Genomic DNA, 21,087 nt, shown 5'->3' on the forward strand with positions numbered 1-21,087 from the left:
GGTGAGCGTGATCTTCTTTACTCAGTCTATCAATTTAAATGCTAATCCTTTCTTGAAATACCCTTAAATACACAACCAGAAATTGTGTTTTTCTAGCTATCTGGCATCCCTTAGCTCAGTCAAGTTGACACCTGAGATCAACTACCGCAAAATTACTGGACATGTGGGAGCAAGTAGATGAGAAGTGCCTAAGTCAGATAGGGCAGTAGGATAGAGTCAAAGAAAGATTTTCAGAGAACATATCAGCAGTGAGTATTGGAGGGCAATTGTGAATTAGACATTGAAGCGGAAGAAATGGGCACTCTGGGCAGCAGCCAGAACTTATGCCAGGAGGTGAGCAGAACCTTGGAGCAGTGGGGTAACTGCAAATGGTTAAATATTGTGGAAAAACGAGTCAGATTAGGGATAAAGGGGAATGTCAAAAAAATAACAATGACAAGATAGACAGGGGCCATGATACATCGGCCTAGTAAACTGTATTACGGAACTTCAATTTTATTCTAAGACTCTAGACACTGGAGAAACAAGAAAGTATTTGAAATAAGACAATCATTTGACTAAATTTGCATTTTAGTATGATCACACTGAATTCAATGTAAAAGTCAGAGTCAAGGGCAGAGCTAGGCACATAGCAGGCCCCTAGAAATTATTTGTTGAATAAATGAGTGGTGTCAGGACACGAATGGATTGGTACAGGCATGTCTGAAGGCAGAGAGTCCTAGTGATGACTGTAGCAATAATTATTTAAATTAATAATGCTGAGGATGGGGAGAAGAAAATGTATTTGAAAGCAATTAAGGAGGTATAACTGATGGAGGTCTTCATGATTTTTTATTTAGGTGGGAAAAAAGGAAATGAGGAATGCAAGATGAATACCAAGTTTTTACATTAAACTACTAGATAGAGAAGGCTGGGACATTTATTTAGGTAGAAGACACAGAAGGTGAAGCAAACAACGGAGAAGAGGATGGAGCTAAATCATTTAAATTTGGACAAGTTGGATTTGAGATGTGGGAGAAATATACAGTTCAATGTTCAAATCAGGAATTTAGGAGATAAGTATGGGTTGAAGATATAGATTTGAGAATCATCACTGAATAAATTATCAGGCCATCAGAGCAGATAAAGTCAGTCATGTAACTTAAGTAGAATAAAAAGAAGATCTGAGTGGGAGTGACATCAGCAAGATGGCTGCCTCTACTATCCCTCACAGAAATACTAACTGGCAAATATCCACAGACAAGAATGCCGTTGTGAAAATCCCTCAGCCAAGGATGAGGCGTAAGAATCCCATTGGCCCACTGACACCGAGGAAAGCTACATTACAGGGGCAAAGGAGAGTTTCACTTTGACCATGTTGCTCCTCCTCCAAGCTGACACAATGCCACACCAAGAGGGTTTCCTTGGCCTACTGTTTCATCAGTAGGGAAAAGGGCCTAAAGCAGACATTCAGCTTCCCCAGCATTCCACATCACTTCCAGGAGACTCATTTATTTCTTGCCTCCTGGGCAACATGAACAGAATTGGCAGGGCTAGACCACCTGACGCCCATTATGAACCCAAAAGAGGCGTAAAGCTCTGCCCAGTACACAAATTTTGGCAGTGGCACCACATCCCTGCCAATGGCATTGCTCAAACACAGAGTTCAGTCCACAGTGGCTGGTGAGATTGTGGAAAAAAGGGAATGTTTTTACATGGTTGGTGGGAGTGTAAATTAGTTCAACCATGGTGGAAGAGAGCATAGTGATTCTTCAGAGATCCAGCGGCAGAAATACCGTTTGGCCCAGCAATCCCACCACTGAGTATATGCCCAAAGGGATATAAATTATTTTATTATAAAGATACATGCATGTATATGTTCATTGCAACACTATTCACAATAGCAAAGATATGGAATCAACTCAAATTCCCATCAATGATAGACTGGATAAAGAAAATGTGGTACACATACACGATGGAATACTCTACAGCCATAAAAGGAACAAAATCATCTCCTTTGCAAGGACATGGATGAAACTGGAAGACATTATCTTCAGCAAACTAGTGCAGGGACAGAGAACCAAACACTGCGTGTTCTCACTTATAAGTGGGAGCTGAATGATGAGAAAACATGGACAAATGGTGGGAAAGTACACACACTGGGGCCTGACAGGGGTGGGGTTAAGGGAAGAAAAGCATACGGAAGGATAGCTAATGGATGTTGGGCTTAATACCTGGCTGAATGGTTGATCTATGCAGCAAACCACTGTGGTGCATGTTTACCTATGTAACAAACCTGCACATCCTGCCTATGTACCCTGGAACTTAAAATAAAAGTTGAAGAGAAAAAACATCCTAGAAGAAAGCCAAGAAAATAGCTGTCTTGACATTGGCCTTGACAAAGAATTCATGGCTAAGTCCTCAAAAGCAATTTCAACAAAACCAAAAATTGGCAAGTGGGACCTAATTAAACTAAAGAGCTTCTGCACAGCAAAATAAACTATCAACAGAGTTTGGATTGGATGGTGGATTGGATAAAGAAAATGTTGTATATATACACAGATGGTGTATTGGATAAAGAAAATGTTGTATATATACACCATGGAATACTACACAGCCATAAAAAAGAATGAAATAATGTCCTTTGCAGCAACATGAATACAGTTGGAGGCCATTATACTAAGTGAATTACCACAGAAACAGAAAACCAAATACCACATGTTCTCACTTATAAGTGGGAGCGAGCTAACCATTGGGTACATGTGGACATAAAGATGGGAGCAATAAACACTGGGGACTACAAGAGGGAAAAGGAGCGAGGGGAGCAAGTGTTGAAAAATACCTATTATTAGGTACTATGTCCACTACCTTTGTGACAGGTTCAATCCTACCCCAAACCTCAGCATGACACAATATACCCTTGTAACAAACCTGCCTATGTACTCCCTGAATCTAACATAAAAGTGGAAAAAAATGTGTCAGGTACAGAAAGATGAATATCACATGTTCTCACTCATCTGCCAGACCTAAAAAATGGATTTAACGAAGATAGAGAGTAAACTGCTGGTTACCAGAGGCCCAGAAGGAGAAGGGAGTCAGGGATGAAGGGAGAAGAAAGGGAATATAAATATATTTATTACCACTGAGCTGTACAATTAAAAGGGTAAAGATGGTAAATTATATGTGTATATTTTACCTCAATGAAAAAATAAAAAATTTAAAAACTTTGTACAGCAAATAAAACCAAAATGAAAAGGCAACTTATGGATTGCGAGAAAATATTTGCAAACCATATATGTGATGAGAGACTAATATCCAAAATATATAAGGAACTCATACAACTCAAGAGTGATAATAGTAATGATAACAATTTGATTTAGAAATGGGCAAAAGACCTATGCAGACATTTTTCCAAAGAAGACATACAAATGATCAACAGGTGTGTGAACACCTAGGTGCTCAACACCACTAATCATCAGGAACATTTGAATCAAAGCCATCATGAGATAGCACCTCACACTTGTTGAAAAGTAAGAGATAAGATTTATTAGGAGGATGTAGATAAAAGGGAACTTTTGTGCATTGATGATGGGAGTGTAAGTTGGTAGTGATGTTATTTATAACAGTGTAGGACTTCCTTAAATAATTAAAAACATAACTACCATATGATCCAGCAATTTCATTTCTTGGTATATATCTGAAGGAAACAAAATCCATATGTTGAAAAGATATCTTCACTCCCATGTCCACTGTAGCATTATTCAGAATAACCAAGACATGGAAACAACCGAAGTAACCATTGATGGATGGATGAATACAGAAAATGTTATAAACACATGTACACACATATATAGTATAGTATTATTATATATAACATTATATATAATATTACTATATATACTATATATAGAATGTAATGTTATATATAATATAAACATATGTAGTAGTGTTATATATATACTATGTGTTGTGTGTGTGTGTGTAAAATGTAATGTTATTCAGGCATGAAATAGAAGGAAAACCTGCCATTTGCAACAACATAGATGAACCTGGAGCACCTTATGCTAACTGAAATAAGTCAGCCAGAGCAAGACAAATACTGTATGATCTCACTTACACGTGAAATCTAAAAAGTGCAAACTCAGAAAAGAGAGAGTAGAATGGTGGTTGCCAGAGTCTAGAGGGTGGGAGAAATGAGGAGATGTTGGTCAAAATGTACAAATAGTCAATTATAAGAGAATAAGTTCCAGGAAGCTAATGCACAGCATGGTGACTATAGTTAATAAGGCTGTATTGTGTAATTGAATATTTAGAAGAGTACCTCTTAAATGCTGTCAATACAAAAGATAAAATTGGTAAAAATGTGAGGTGATGGATGTGTTAAATAACTTGAATGTGGTAATCATTTCATAATATATACATGTATTAAAGTAGTACATACACCCAAAATGTGTGCAATTTTGTTTTGTCAATTAAATTATACCTTATTAAATCTGGTAACAAACAAACAAATAGAAAACAAGAGGGCCCAAGATGAAGACTTGAAGAATGCCAACCATTCTGATGAATTTTCCTACTTTCCCATCGATTTTAAATTGTTCTCCTTTCTGTTGAATTATCTAAAGCATGCTGATAAAATTTGGGTTTCTGAGTGTCAATTTCATAAGCCTATCCAGCATTAAGACACAAAATAACAAAAGTAGATGAATATGATGATGATCTCTATGTGTGAGCAGGAAGGTAATGACTGTGTGGAAGATTCAAGTAAGAAAACTGACTGAAAGGAAGCTTGCTAAAAGATATCTTGGGTACAAAACTCAGGGGTACATGTAACTCAAGCTTCAGTTGTCAGTAATTCCAGTTGTCAGACTGGAATTATGCCTGGAACTTAGCAAGATACAGTATCCTTGAGAACTTAGGCTATGAATTGGCTAACCAGCCTGAAAATGACAGAAATTGGATTTATAAAATTCACTGTTCCAAAATTATGCCTTTTTCAGCTGGATGCAATGACTTAGCTGGATACCAAGATTACTTTATCAAGACGACATTCCTCAGTCTATAGGAAGGCGAATTTCTATATAACATGGCTAAATAAGAAAACCACAGGCTAGCACACTTTTTCAGAGGCTATGGAATATGAAAATAGAATTGTGACTCAAAAGTAAGTTTAGTTCCTTGCACATTTGTGACACAATTTCACCAGAACATATCCTTTTATTTGAGACTGACCTGATGGCTTTGATATAGTAAAAAAAAAAAAAAAAAAAAAAAATCAAGTTTCACTAAACTTAGAGTGAAGATATTCCTTCAAATTTTTATCGTTTTGCTTGATACTAAAGATTATTACCACTTGTTATTTCCTTAATTGGAACAAAAAATAATTACCCACCATCAGTCCTACCTTATCCAGTAAAATCTGAAAGACTAAAATTTTCCTATGTGTTTCTTCCACTTTCTTTTTTAACACATATAACTTCAGCTACTTTGGAATGTCATATTTGTACTCATTCCACTATTTTGGAATCATTTTTGTTTCTGTCAGCTTGAATTTCTCCAAGGACCCAATCCTACTTGTGGCATCAAAATTTGAATGGTTCTTTACTACAGATTGACAAATATTAAAAATAGAAAAAACATTAAAATCAATTCAATGTACTATGTTTCAATCATCTAAAACCTAGTCCTTTTTAGCTCAGAGTATTTTACTGCTGAATTGTGTTTAACTTTGCTGACCATAACATTTCTCTTTTTTTTTGAGACAAAATCTTGCTCTGTTGCTCAGGCTGGAGTGCAGTGGTATGATCTCAGCTCACTATAACTTCTGCTGCCCAAGTTCAAGTGATTCTCCCACCTCAGCATCCTGACTAGCTGGGACTACAAGTACACACCACTGCACCTGCCTAATCTTTATATTTTTAGTAGAGATGGGGTATCACCATGTTGGCCAGGCTGGTCTTGAACTCCTGACTTCAAGTGATCTGCCTGTCTTGGCCTCTCACAGTGCGGGGATTACAAGTGTGAGCCACCATGCCAGCCTGTGACATTTTAATCTAGTCAATCAGTCTTGGAAAATAAAGCCTTGTTTTCTGTGGCACCTAAACCAACTGATATGGTTTGGCTCTGTGTCCCCACCCAAATCTCTTCTTGAATTGTAATCCCTATCATCTCCATGTATTGAGGGAAGGACTTATGGGGAAGTGATTGGATCATGGGTGCCGTTCCCGCATGCTGTTCTCGTGATAGTGAAGGAGTTCTCATGAGAGCTGATGGTTTTATAAGGGTTTGGAAGATACCCCTTCACAGCACTGTCCCTCCTGCTGTCTTGTGAGGAAGGTGCCTGGTTCCCCTTCACCTTCCACCATGATTTCTGAGGCCTCTCCAGCCTCAGAATAGTGAGTCATTTAAACCTCTTTCCCTTATGAATTACCCAGTCTCAAGTATTTATTTATAGCAGTGCAAAAACTGACTAATACACCAACCTCTTTGATAGCAGTTTTGTGTTAAGAATAAGAAAAATAAGAAAGAAAATTGGGAGATAGACATACTGAAATTTAAAGAGTAGAATTGGGTTTGAGAAAAATGTTTTAGGTAAAAATATTTCCATGAAAAAATTTTCAAAATGAATATGGAGTGGTGGGGAAAATTTGAAGGTGTTGAGAAGTTGTTTTAAAAAAGGAAAAGTTGTAAGAGTGAAAAGAAATAGTGTGGTTCAATCCATGGGTTGAGAAATGTTGAGAGAGCAATTTTAATCACCCTTGTTCCATTGTCTCTTACTGCCATGTCTTTCTAAAAGACACAGTTCAAATCTTCAATTCCCTTTTACTCCATCCTCTTTCTTTCACATTCTCCTTTCCCTCTCTTTCTCCCCTCCACCTTCCTCCTTCCTTTTCTTCTTTCTCTTCTCCCTCATCACGGAGTTTTGCAATAAGGGATTCAAAAAACTCACCAGTATGCCTGCAAGTTTAAGAGATAAATAAAGGCAAGGGTAAATATGAGTTAGAATAACTGGGAACCATGCCAAATAAATTCCACTATTTAATGCAGTTTAATTCACTTCAACAATAATTTATAAAGTACCTCCTACATGCAAGACATCCTAGTAAGCACTAGGGACACAAAGATGGTATTTAACATATTGTATTAAAGGAGTTTACATTCAAGTATATTTAATTCAGGAATTCATTTACTGTTTTTACTGGAGAGAATTGTCATATTTTCCACTTTTCATCTAATGTTTGCTGAAGAGTGTATGTAGCATTTGAGGAGTAAATAACTAAGATCTAGCAAGGATGATTGTTTGCTATTCTATTGTCTGGGACAACAAGTATTTATCAGTGGAACTCTTTATGTACCTAGTACAACCTTGACATTTTAGACTCTAAAATTATACCATTATTTAATTGTATCCACCTACAAACAAGAACAGAATGATACAACTAAGTCAGGCCAAGTTTTTCCATCTTGTCTTTGTTGTGACCATGTTGGCAATATTTCACTGTGAAGCCCCGTAACTGGAAGCTCCAGGATGATTTTGCTGTGTCTGGGTAGCTTTCCACTGAGCCATAAGGGTGAGTTAGTCATTATAGCAGTGCTAGTCAGGGTTTTCTATTCTAAGAGTTGTCTTTCCTCAGCTCTCTCTTCTTTCCTTCCCTCTTCCCATTTATTTCTTAAGTATCTATTAACTCTGCTACAAACGAGGCACTACACTCTAGTAGTGCTCCCTTACTCTGCTCTTCCTATCAATGAGCAGACATTTCAAGGGCCACCCATGACATCTGAAGGCATAAAGTGTATGAATTATTTAAGCTTCATAGTGTCTGGTAGTTTCCATATACAAGTTTTAGATTTCATTTTTTTAAATCAAAAAGTGAACTTTGTTTGAGAAGTCAAAGTCTACAACATAAAAAAATTAACAATGTTCTACATCCATATCCCCATTTCCTGCTCTACAAAGACAAATTCTTTTCAATACCTTTATCTTTTTCTTTTGTAATTTATCTCTGTATCTCTAACATACCTATATTTTGCTTAAATAATCTTTTAATTACTTTTTTTTAGTCTTATGTCTTATCTATTGATCCAACATTATGGATGGCAAGTCATTGGTTCTCTTTTGTCCTTACTCCCTACCACTTTTGTAATTATGTAATGGGCCAAGGTGTAGACCTTGCCAGTGGAGCCTGACTAAAAGTTGGCTCTGGGATGTGTTAGAAATCACAGACTTGCTTCTTATTCTCTCAGTCTCTCTTTGCTTTTGTCATTACTACAACAAATAAATATGTATCAAAGTGTAGCCCACTAAAGTTTGTGTCCATGCATTTATTGCTTTGTAGTTTAGACCATCTTTGCTGCTCTCTGTGGGACACCTTTGGAAATGTGCTCAGCCATATCATGCATCCATAATACTGGAAGTGCAAGAGTTAACTTCCCTAGGACAACTTTATCTAATGGAGGGCAGGACTGGCAGACAAATGTTCCTTTCTTCTGTTCCTTGGTCTGAACCAACCCTGAAGTCCAGTCTGCATGTTATTGTAGAAGATCTCTGTGGAACCAAGCCACAGTTCTTTAAGGTAGTAACCAGCTTAATACTGCATTGCCTTTTCCTTCTCTCTGGTTTCCCTCAATCCAGTATCCTTCTCACATTCCCCAAAATACCTCCATGCAGGTTCTTACTCTAAGCTCTGTTTTTTGGGGAAACCTGGGCTACCATAAAGGCTTTTGGGAAAGATGATCCCACCTGATTAAAAGGAGAGAGGTATACGAGGAGAAAGGTCTGCCCTTTCTTGTCACTTTTGAACATTGTCTTGAGGATATCATGCTTGAAACTATGAGAAAAAGAGGCCAGAGAATCACAAAAGAGGGGACATCTGCAAAGAATCACAAAGAAGGATCGCTGAAATTGCTAACCTGCCTAATGAAATAATTGTGGGATTGCCTCCTTTCAGATTTCTTGTTATAAGAAGTAATAGTGCTTTAAAGATGTTATCTAGGAATTTCTTAATTGCAACTGAAAGCATTCAGACATACATTGCAATCTTCCTTGGCTTTAGGGATGTCCTGATAGGGATGGAAAACAACTTCTCATGTCCTAACATTTGCACTTATTATCCCTTGTACTTGAAATGGCCTCCTGATTTCTTCCTTTTCTTCCTGATTGCTCCTCTTTTTGGCTGTCTAATTCTCATTTTTCTTCAAGATTCAACTCAAGCTCCACATTTAGTTTGAATTAAATGCCCCTTCTCCTGCTTGTCTCATACCCTTGCATACCTTCCTCAGAACACCTTACAGTGTCTTATAATCTGCTACACGTCTTTTTGTTTCTGTTTAAATTGTAATATTTAAATTGTAATATTCCATTTAAATTGTAATAATCCTAAAGATAGAAACTCTGTTTCCAGGGCTTAGCACAATGCCTACCATTTAATGATATATTTACTGAATGATTACTTGTAACTGGGAGGGGGGATGTTGGCAGAATGGTGATATGGACAAACCATAGGTTGGACTCAGAGTCAAGGTCATTTGATCTAACATTCCTATTTTATAGAAAACAAAACAGGTTGGATGTCAATAGTAAAGAATTTATACTGTATAAAAATTACTAAAATGCTCTGTAGAACAAATGGATGAGATTAAACAATCTTTATGATTCCTTCCAAACAATTAAAAAATTACTTACTTCTTCTTAAAAAAATGTAATGCCAGATACTGGTAGAGAAAGCCCTAGAGTCAAGGTTTCTTGACAGTCTTTTTAAAACGTCTCCTTTGTCACATAGGTCCATGGATACATGAATAGACGTCGTTATTGAGGTTGAGCAAAACTCTTCTCCTAGCCCAAGACCCCTGTGAGCAAAATTTCTGACTAAATAAATTTTATGAAAAACAAGTAGTGAGTTGGTTATCAAGCTATTATTTTTCAAACCTGCTGTTCTATACTCTGCTCTGTGATGCTGTGGCTGGGACCCTGTAGACCACATTGCTCCTTTGCTTGCCTGCTCCGTGAAAAGCTGCTGATAGAGGATACTAGAGAGAGTCTGAAAGGCAGAAGGAAAGGCAGGGTCATGCTCCTTTCTGTTGGTTTTCTGTTATGATCACTAACAGCAGTGGTTCTATGCCTTAGCAGCAGTGACTGGTTCCAGTAATCGTTTATTTCAGTTCCCAGTTTTTTCTTCATAATCTGATACTCAAGTCTTCTTTCTCACAGATGCCTGCACCAGCTCCACTGGTACTTTCATTTGAGCTGCTGAGCCATCAGAACCAGCCAGATAATATCTCTTCCTCAGAATTCTGGGTCTCAGCTCTGTGGGATCATTCTTTCTCCAAGCTCTTTTTTTCTAATAACCCCAGTCATTTCTCTTTGTTATCCCAGCCCTAGGGGCAGTGGCTGAATTCTGCAGTTGCTACTTCTATGTTACCACGGTGTTCTTTCTTTCCTTTTTCTAGTCCTCCACTACCTGCTTAACTAAATCCCTATATAAAATTGTCTCTGTTAAAATGACTGGCATGGTGTTTATTTTCTTAACTAGAATCATAGTGTGAGATATATGAATCTATTTTAAAACATATATACATATATAATTATTTAAGTTTATTTTTACTTGTTAATAGAAAGCAAATGTCTTCATATCTGTAAGTAAGTTTTTCTTTATGTTAAATCACTGTAAACTCTCATGAGCTACTTGAAAACCAGGATTGCCGTGGGTTGGATGTGGTTTGTCCACACCAAAACTCCTGCTGAAATTTGGTACCTAATGTGGCAATGTTGAGGATTGGGAACCAGGAGGAGGGGATTGGGCTGTGGTGGGTGGATACATCCTAAATATATTAATGTCTTCCCTGGGGATGAGTGAGTTCTCTCTCTTGACAATGGATTAGTTTCTATGAGAGCAGCCTGTTATAAAGTGTCTGGTTTCCTTGGTTTCTCTCTTGCTTCCTCTCTTGCCATGAAATCTTTTCACACACACTGACTCTTCTGCTTTGCCATGAGTGGAAGCAGCATGAGGTACTTACCAGATGCAGCTACTCAATCTTAGACTTTCCAACCAGGTGTATTATGAGCCAAATAAACCTTATTTCTTTATAAATGATCCAGTCTCAGGTATTCTGTTTTAGCAACACAAAATGGACTAAGGGATAATTTTATTAATTCATATATTCCTTAACCATAGTAGGTTGTTGAATGAATTAATTAAAATTGCTGGATAAAATACCAAAGACAGACTAACACACGAAGCCATGACTATGTCAGCAGCAATTTAGTCTTTTAAATTGCTGATGATCATTGCTGAAGAAAAGAAATTGTGGCATTTTCTGTAACATCATCATTTAAGCTTTAGAATTAATTTGGAAAATGTGTTTATTTATGACTCAAAGCTGTACTTAGAAACAAATTTCTGCCCATCAGGGACTGAAATGTGCCAATATCATAAAAACATGACCATTCATTACGTACCTACTGTGTGCCTGACGTGGTGCTATTTTGCATCTATTATCTCTAAGTTTCCCCAAAATCTTATTTTTAGTAATACAGTATTTATTTTACAAATTAAGAAATAGGCTATGATAGTCTAAGTAAATTGCCCAGGATTGCATAGCTAGTTAGTAACTAAGCTGTGATTTAAAACCCAGGTTTTTTACTCCTAAGACCATTTTATTTTGCCATGTCTTCTTAGGGCTCAAGATTTGGCCTTGCTAATTGAGAAAGAGATGCACAATCTTGTACTTCCTATTTTCATATCTAGTACAATGTGCTCTAATAAGCACTTGAACTTCTTATTGGGCAGTATGAGAAATAACAGCTTTAAAACAACTTGAAGCTTGAAGTCTTTTTATATAGAAATAAAGGCACAAAACAGTGCCTTTCTTACACTCTCTTAACTGTTGTTAAGTGTAGTTTAATCTACTCCTGACCCAGTGCGAAGGCTTTGATCTGATGGCTCTTCTGGATCTGAATCTAATTTACTGTTGTAATTTTATTGAGATTTAGCTTTGACTAGCTTAGTGTCAAAGGTAGGTGGGGCTTTTTCTTTTAGGGGCCTATGGTTTTATCTTCTCTATCACTAGCTCTAAGATACTTCTTGATAAACTTTTTGTCAGCGTTAGAGAATTGTTTCTATTAGCCATTGGCCTTATTGTGCACTCACTGATCTTGGGTGTTTGTTTCCTTTTTTCTTTTCCAGTTCTTTTTTTTGTTTTGTTTTGTTTTGAGATGGAGTCTGGCTTTGTCACCCAGGCTGGAGTGCTGTGGCGCGATCTCGGCTCACTGCAAGCTCTGCCTCTGGGTTCACGCCATTCTCCTGCCTCAGCCTCCCGAGTAGCTGGGAGTACAGGCGCCCACCACCACTCCCGGCTAATTTTTTTGTATTTTTAGTAGAGATGGGGTTTCACTGTGGTCTCGATCTCCTGACCTCGTGATCCTCCCGCCTCGGCCTCCCAAAGTGCTGGGATTACAGGTGTGAACCACCGCGCCCGGTCCAGTTCTCTCTCTCTTTCTGACCGAAGACCAAATCACCTTGTGAGATGGAGCAGGGACAACTATTGATCTTGTTAGGGCTAAATCTCTTATCTGGTCAATGCTAAGGGGATTTCCCAATGTACATTTCTGCTAAATTTATTCCTTATCCCTTCTCAGCCTTTAGAATTACAGAACAACAACTTTCTCCTTTATATGTTAGAACATTTAAAAGTTGATACACATATAATAATAGAAAGGCCATTAACCTACCAGATTGTTGCTACCAGCAGCTGGTTTCACATTGATACTGGTTCAAAGCCTTTATGTCTTACATGGAATATTTTGGACAAGAAAATTAAACACAATTTTGGAAATAATATTTTCAGACAGAAGAAAAGTAAGTTTTGACAGTTTGGCAAGTGGAGGAATACATGTTGAACATGATGGTCCAAGAGCTGGTTTGAATGAACCGAGAATGGTTAGAAGGGTTTCAAAGAAGACAGAGATGGACAAGCTTACATTTCATATTTTCATATCTAGTGCAATGTGCTCTACTTGAACTTATTGTTGGCCAGTATGAGAAATATCAGTTGTAAAACGGCTCAAAGCTTGAAGTCTTTTTAGGCAGGAATAAATGTAGAAGCACAAGGAAACGGCAACCTTCCTCAGCCCCAACTCCTTGGGAGCTGAGAAGGAAGCGATATTGGAAAGGGAGATGAGGTTTGGATTCAAGGCAAGTTTTACTTACATCCCAGTTTTTCTTGGGACTAGCCCTGTTGGTAATCTGTCTTTCCCAGAAAATGCTAAGCATGAAGATTTTCTGGTCATGGAAAATATAGAAGAAAAGCTACATGGCATTCAGATATGCAGTGTTTTTCTTAATAGTTTGGGAAGTGAAAGGGGTACTGGTGGTTTGTAGAGAAATTACAAAGTGAGAAAGAAGATTAAAAATAAGAATTCCTGCAAAGATCAAAAGAACCCTGCTGGGGAAGTTCCCATGATCTAGAAGTTGGTTATTATGATTTAGTGCACATTCTCTTAATTGCTATTGCTATTTTTCAAATCAGTCTCCTGGAGATGTGGGAGCATAACACCAATTTTACAATTTAGCTCAAAGCTAAACTCTATTTACTTTACAGACATATTTATGAGTGCCTACCCATAAACTGAAGAATACATGTAAGAAATTTTGTTGAAAGGAGACAAAGAATAAAGCAGGAAAGGAATACTTATTGAGCATCTACTATGTATCTGACATTGTACTAGGCTTTTTTAAATAGAAAACTTAATTTTGAGATAATTGTAGGTTCATATGCAATTGTAGGAAAAAAAATGCAGAGAGATCCCATGTACCTTTTACCCAGTTTTTTTTTTAACCCCAGTGATAACATGTTATAAAGATATAGTATAATATGAAAAACTTGCTTACTCTAGAAGTCCGATTCTATCCCATTTTAAATAGAAACATTTGGGGAGAGAGTTTAAAATAATGCTGAATTTTACCTAGTAAAATAAATCAAAGGCAAAATTGAATTGAATTTTTAAAATCAAATTTTAGCTACTCACGCAAGCAAGGGATATCTGTGGAAAATAATGTACAAAAAGTAATATTGGTAATTGATATGGTTTGTCTGTGTCCCCACCCAAATCTCATCTTGAATTTCAAAATGTTGTGGGAGGTACCTGGTGGGAGGTAATTAAATCATGGAGGCAGGTCTTTCCCATGCTATTCTCATGATAGTTAATAAGTCTCACGAGATCTGATGGTTTTAGAAAGGGGATGTTCCCTGGACAAGCTCTCTTCTCTTGCCTGCCACCGTGTGAGACATGCCTTTCACCTTCTGTCATGATTATGAGGCCTCCCCAACCATGTGGAACTCTAAGTTCAATAAATCTCTTTCTTTTGTAAGTTGCCCAGTCTTGTATATGTCTTTATCAGCAGTGTAAAAATGGACTAATACAGTAATAAACGTGAGTGAGTGATCAATAAGATCCTAAAGAAAGAAAATAATTTTGAAAGAGTTTTAAAAATTAGAGAGTTTAGTTCCTAGTAGCTATTAAAAGATTATGTATCCAAAATAATAAAACAGTTTGATATCAGTGAAGAATACCAACATAGATCAGTAGAAGAGAATATGAAGTTCGGAAATGGAGTCAAATAGATGTATGTGTTTTTAGTCTTTTATTAAAGGGAAATTCAAAATTAGTGGGAAGTGATAGCATATTCAAAAGTGATGAGATCAATTTGGTCAGGGAAAAAAAAACTGACATCCTACCCTTACTACATATATCAAAATAAATTTGCAGATGAAACCCCAATATTGAAGGAAAAAAGGAACTATAGGTGTGAATAAGATGAGGGCTTACTTTGAAAATACTATGAGTATCTTGGTGATGGGATCATTTGTATCCCAAACCTCATCATCATGCAATATACCCAGGTAACAAATTTTCACATGTATCCCACCAAGCTAAAATAATAGTTGAAATTTAAAAAAAAAAATCCTTAGAGCTGAGAACTTCATAATCATGACACAAAACCCAGAAGCTTAGTGGAAAATATATATAAATTTGACTACATGTAAATTAAAACTATTACATAGGAAAATTCTATTAAATTCTTTAAATCAAAACCACAAATAGAGACACATACTTGCAAAATTTGTGAAAAAGAGTTCATTTCCTTCAGCAAATCAATAAAAAAGACCAAATGCCTGGTAGTAAGATGGTGAGGAATACCAACAGGAAGTTTGTAGATAAATACAAGTGGTGAGTAAAGATACAAAATTATTCTGAACCTACTTGTAATTAGGCAATTACAATGTAAAATTTTTAATGAAGTGCCAATTTTCTTTGATCAGATTGACATAGATTACAAATTAGGTATTGAACGTATTGGATCAAGAAAAACAAGCGCTCACTCTTACATGAAGAGACAATATTTTTTTTAACTTATTTTAAGTGTAGTGGTGCAAGTGCAGGTTTGTTACATAGGTAAACTTATGTCATGGGGGTTTGTTGTACAGATTATTTCATTAAACTTAGTATCCATTAGTTATTTTTCCTGATCGTCTCCTTTTTCCCATCCTGTAGCCTCCAATAGGCCCCAATTTGTGTTGTTCTCTCTATGTGTCCATATATTCTCATCAGTTCGCTCCCACTTATAAGTGAGAACATGTGGTATTTGGTTTCCTGTTCCTGTGTTTGTTTTCTAAGGAAAATGGCCTCCAGCTGCATCCATGTCCCTGTAAAGAAGATGATCTCATTCTTTTTTATGGCTGTATAGTATTCCCTGGTGCCTATATACTGCATTTCCTTTATCCAGCCTATCATTGATGGGCATTTATGTTGATTCCATGTCTTTGCTATTGTGAATAGTGCTGCAATGAACATATGCGTTCAAAAGAACACTTATACTCTGTTGGTGGAAGTGTAAATTAGTTTAGTTAATGTGGAAGATAGTGTGGTGATTTCTCAAAGACCTAAGGACAGAAATACCATTCAACCAAGCAATTCCATTACTGGGTATATACCCAAAGGAATAGAAATCATTCTATTATAAAGATCTATGTTTAAAGATATTAGTTGTTGCATTGTTTTTTGTAGTAAAACACCACAAAAACAGATGTGTATTTGTCCATTCTTGCATTTCTATAAAGAAATACCTGAGATGGGATAATATATAATAAGAGGTGTAATAAGCTCATGATAAGAGGCCTCTGGAAGCTTAAAGTTATAGTGGAAGGTGAATGGGGAGCAGGCATTTCACATGATGGGAGCAGGAGCGAGTAAGGGGAGGCACCACACATTTTTAAATAACCAGATCTTGTGAGAATTCACTCACTACTGCACGGATAGCACTAAACCCGGAAGGATCCACTTCCACGATCCAATCATCTCCCACCAGGCCCCACCTCCAAAATGGGGGGTTACAATTCAACATGCGATTTGAGTGGGGACAAATATTCAAACTATATCCTTCCATTCCTGCTCCTCCAAATTTCATGTCTTTCTCACATTGCAAAATACAGTTACACCTTCCCAAAACAATAATCCCCTAAAGTCTTAACTCATTCTAGCATTAATTCGAAAGTCTTAAGTATAAGTCCAAAGTTTCATCTGAGACTTATCTCCTTCTATGTATGAGCTATAAAATCAAAATAAGTTATTTACTTCCAAGATACAATGGGAGTACAGGAATTGGGTAAACATTCCCATTCCAAAAGCAGTAATTGGCCGAAAGAAAGGGGGTACAGGCCCCAGGCAAGTTTAAAACCCAGCAAGATACAAAAATCAGCCAGGCGTAGTGGTGGGCACCTGTAATCCCAGCTATTCGGGAGGCTGAGGCAGGAGAATCGCTTGAGCCTGGGAGGCGGAGGTTGCAGTGAGTCGAGATCCATGATTGCACTCCAGCCTGGGTGACAGAGAGAGACTCCATCTCAAAAACAAAACAAACAAACAGACAAAAATAACACAAAACAACAACAACAACAACAACAACAACAACAAACCCCAGCAGGGCAGTCATTAAATTTTAAAGCTCCAGAATTATCTTTATTGACTCCATGTCCCACATCCAGGGCACAGTGGTGCAAGGGGTGGGCCCCTTAAGGCCTTGGGCAGCTCCACCCTTATGGCTTTGAAGAGTGTAGCCCCCATGGCTGGTCTTGCGAGTTGCAGTTGAGTGCCTGCAGCTTTTCTGGGTACAGAGTGCAAGCTGCTGGTGGATCTACCATTCTTGGGTCTAGAGGACGGTGGTCCCTCTCCCATAGCTCCACTAGGGAGTGCCCCAGTGGGGACTCTGTATGGAGGCTTCAACATACATTTTCCCCTCACACTACCCTAGCAAATATTCTCTCTGAGGGCTCTTCCCTAGCAGCGGCTTCTGTCTGGGCACTCAAGCTTTCTCACACATCTTCTGAAATCTAGGTGGAAGCTGTGAAGCCTCTTTCATTGTTGTACTCTGCATGTCCACAGGTTTAATACCATGTGAAAGCAACCAAGGCTTATGACTTGTACCCTCTGAAGCAGCAGCCCAAGCTATATCTGGGGCCCTTGAACTGAGGATGGAGCTGGAGCAGCCTGAATGCAGGGAGCAATATCCTGAGGCTGCACAGGGCAGTGGGGTAGGGGGACCTGAACCCTGGAAACATTCTTTCCCTCTAGACCTCAGGGCCTGTGATAGAAGGGGCTGCTTCTTAGATCATTTGTACCCTAAACCCCTCAGCAATATGCTATTTACCCATGTAAAAAACCTGCAAATGTACCCCCTTGAATCTAAAATAAAAGTTTAAAAAAAAAACAAAAATAAATAAAAGTAAGTATTTAGAAGAAAACATAAGAAAATGGTTGAGTATTGCCTTGAATAGTAGAGTTCAGAGGTAGATATTACCTCTTTTATATGCTACCAAACTATAAAAAATGTTTTAGTAAGTGCATGTATTGCCTTTATAACTATTATCAAAAGTAGTTGATGGATTTAGAAATAGCTTCCAAGCATTAATGAGGCCCTCCTAGTCAGAGGTCATGTCTAGCATGCTCAGAATTACCTCTACTTACCTCTTTACCTATTCAGAGGCCTTCCCTCATCCTCCTTCCTTGGTTCCCCTGCTTTAAGTACTTTCCTCTGCCTCATCTTAATCATTGTGTACCAAATTACTCTGTTTTATTTTATACATAACAATTATCACTATCTAGGATTCTTATTTATTTGCTTGCATGTTAATTTCCTGCCTTCCTACAATATGTAATCAACTCCAAGAGGGAAGGATTTTGTATCTGTCTTGTTAAGTGCCGTATCCCCAGCTGCCAGTGTGGTGCCTGCTACATAGTAAGTGCTCAAAAAATATCTGTTGAATAACTGAATGAATTGCAAACAATATTAAAAAGAACCAGGGCTACTTATTGACCTGCTTCACTTGGGAGGCAAATTGGCTTCATTCTTTATTCTTCCTTTGATGCATCATGCAGTCAGTACCTGCTCTGTAGAAGAGTGATAAGCTGTGAAGAATACCAAAATATAATAAAGTTTATCCTGTCCTCATCAGCTTACAATTGGGAAGAAGAGAAATACAAGTCACTACTAGTCAGTCCACTGCTGAATGAGGGGCCCTTGAACCAGGAGAGGTTACCCAGAGTAAGGTAGAGGGAAAGAGTAGTGGTTCTTGCCTCATTAGTCAGGTTGTGGGGGATGTAGTGTAGAAGAGTTTCTGCCCCTCTGTACTGGAAGACAGGAGTTCTGGAAACTACCATCACATTGCAGCTCTGGGGATTTACCCCCATGCACAGAGGATTCTGATATGCAATCCCTCTTCTGCCAGGGTTTCTCTCCCATATGGTTTCTATGGTTCCCCCGAATCTCTGCCGCATGGGAGGGACCTCTGCCATGCATGCCAGCTGGCTCGTGGGCCCTGTTTTCTCACCTTATTTCTGCCAACTCTGTTTCAGAGAGCTGGGCCTGGTTCCCACTTTATCCAACCTTATCTCAGAGAGCATTCTCTGAACACAATCATCCTTACATGGGAAAAGAAACATAATCAGAATACAGCATCTTTCCAACAATCACTGGCTCCTCTGCCTGGAAATTTCCACTTTAAAGACTCACTTCTTTGGTTAATACATTACCCTCTTTTGGATTTCAAATGCTACTGGGAATTTAAAAAGGCACATTATAATATTAAAACAATAAAGAGGGAGAAAACAAAAATATTTAATGCCTCAGTGTGAAAATATGAATCAGGCATTTGGCTTTTGGATTATAGGCTATCAGGAAAAGACAGAGACCTCAGAAATATATGTGTGTGTATGTAAGTTTTTATCCATTTCTGTTGTTTTTGCACAATGAGAATACTGATCTCTCAGAAAATACAGTGGCGTGGCTAAGATAATAAGCAAGTTTCCTGAATCCTTGCCTCTTTGGAATTCAAGGGATAGATCCTGTTGAGTGTTACGTGGAGATTCTTGGGTGGACAGTCGGCAGGCCAAGACACTGAGCACCTAGGTTGGTACTCAAAAAAAAAAAAAAAAGTTTTTTTGGTTGTACAGGAATTAAGAGCTCAGATTCTGGTTAGAGCAACATGGATTTGACTCTTGCTTTGCTGTGTGAATTTGGCAAGTAACGACATGTTTAAGTTGCAGTTTATTTACTTAAAACAGACAGATGGTAAAAGTACCTGCTTCATGGAGTTGTTGTAAAGATCAAATGAGCTAAAGTAGGTAACGCACATTGTAAAGTCCTTGCTTGTACTAGGTACTTGATAAACACTGGCTACTGCAAATAAGGAGGTTGTTAAAGGCAAGATTTACCTACTTCATATTGCTGTGCAGGGCCCTCCTAATGTCAAGGTGCTGATCCAGCCAGCTGTCCTCTCATCCCTACTGTCTCTCTGCATCTTAATGTTCACAGCTTCGAAGTGGACTGGATGATTTATTCTGCCTACCATCCTACCAAGAATATCTCATGTGGTATTATAAAGAAATTAATTTTAGATGGGGCAGTATGTCCTGGGGCATCTTCAAATCACAATATCTTTGGAGTATATGAAAGAGTTAGGCAATATGGTAGAAGCAATGGAAACGTTAGGAATTTATGATTCTTCAAGTTACCTCTTCCTGCCTATTCTCCCAAGATGGCATGTGTTTTCATTGGTGAAAATGTAGCAACAATTGGACTACTATGAACATTTGGAAGACTGTTGTGTTCCTTGGAAACTCTACCCTGATATTTGGAACATAGAGAAGGGACCACGTGGGTCTAATATGCCATGTAGCTGTTTGATTAATCTCAAAGATCTTAGACTGATACAGAGTTTTTCCACCAGACTTACCCCAGCAGAGGACATGGGCTCAAAACTTATGATCAGAAATCCAAACTTTTTATTAAAAAACAAAAATCCATGCTCTCAGAGGAAAAGCAGCCTCAGATCCTCAGGTTAAAAGAATTGATCATGGATAATAACTTACTGTTATGGCTTTCCCAGTCACTTATTCTACTTATAACAAGCTCCTCTGAAGGGCCATGGAATTATCTGAGTTTTAAAATGGAGATTTCCTAGCTACATCTACATGGTTGGGAGTGGGGTCTTGAAATAATAATTTTTAATGGCATCTTTATCTGAGTCAAGCTCATTTGAAACACACTTAGAAATATATTAATTGAGATATTGGCACATAAATCCCTGTGTCAGTTACAAAGCTAATGCAATCTACCTCTTATTCGTATTCTTAACTCCTTTTCGCTTTTTTGCAATGACCACTCATTTTACCTAGAGATGAGATATGATTTGGTTGCCTAAGAAGTTGAATAAAATAGAACTAGAGGATTCAGAAAGCAGCTTCTATTATCAAAATATCTTATTGATTTAAAAAGCAAGGTGCAAATCGTATAATTTTTGTAAGAAGAAGAAATAAGAATACACACATACATATACACAAACACAGAAACTAAAGAAATTGTTTTATTATTGAGGATGAGTAGATATAAAGTAGAAGCAATAATAAAGGGAAAGATAGTTTTCCAAGTTTACCTTTCAATATAGCTTTTGTTTTAAAACTATATTAATATTTCACATATTAAAAATTAATCTAGCAAGCATAAATTCCTAAAATTAAATACAAACAGAAACACATGTATCAAACTTCCAATCAAATTG

The sequence above is a fragment of the Chlorocebus sabaeus genome, chromosome 22 (genome assembly GCF_047675955.1).
Source record: "Chlorocebus sabaeus isolate Y175 chromosome 22, mChlSab1.0.hap1, whole genome shotgun sequence".
NCBI lineage: Eukaryota > Metazoa > Chordata > Mammalia > Primates > Cercopithecidae > Chlorocebus > Chlorocebus sabaeus.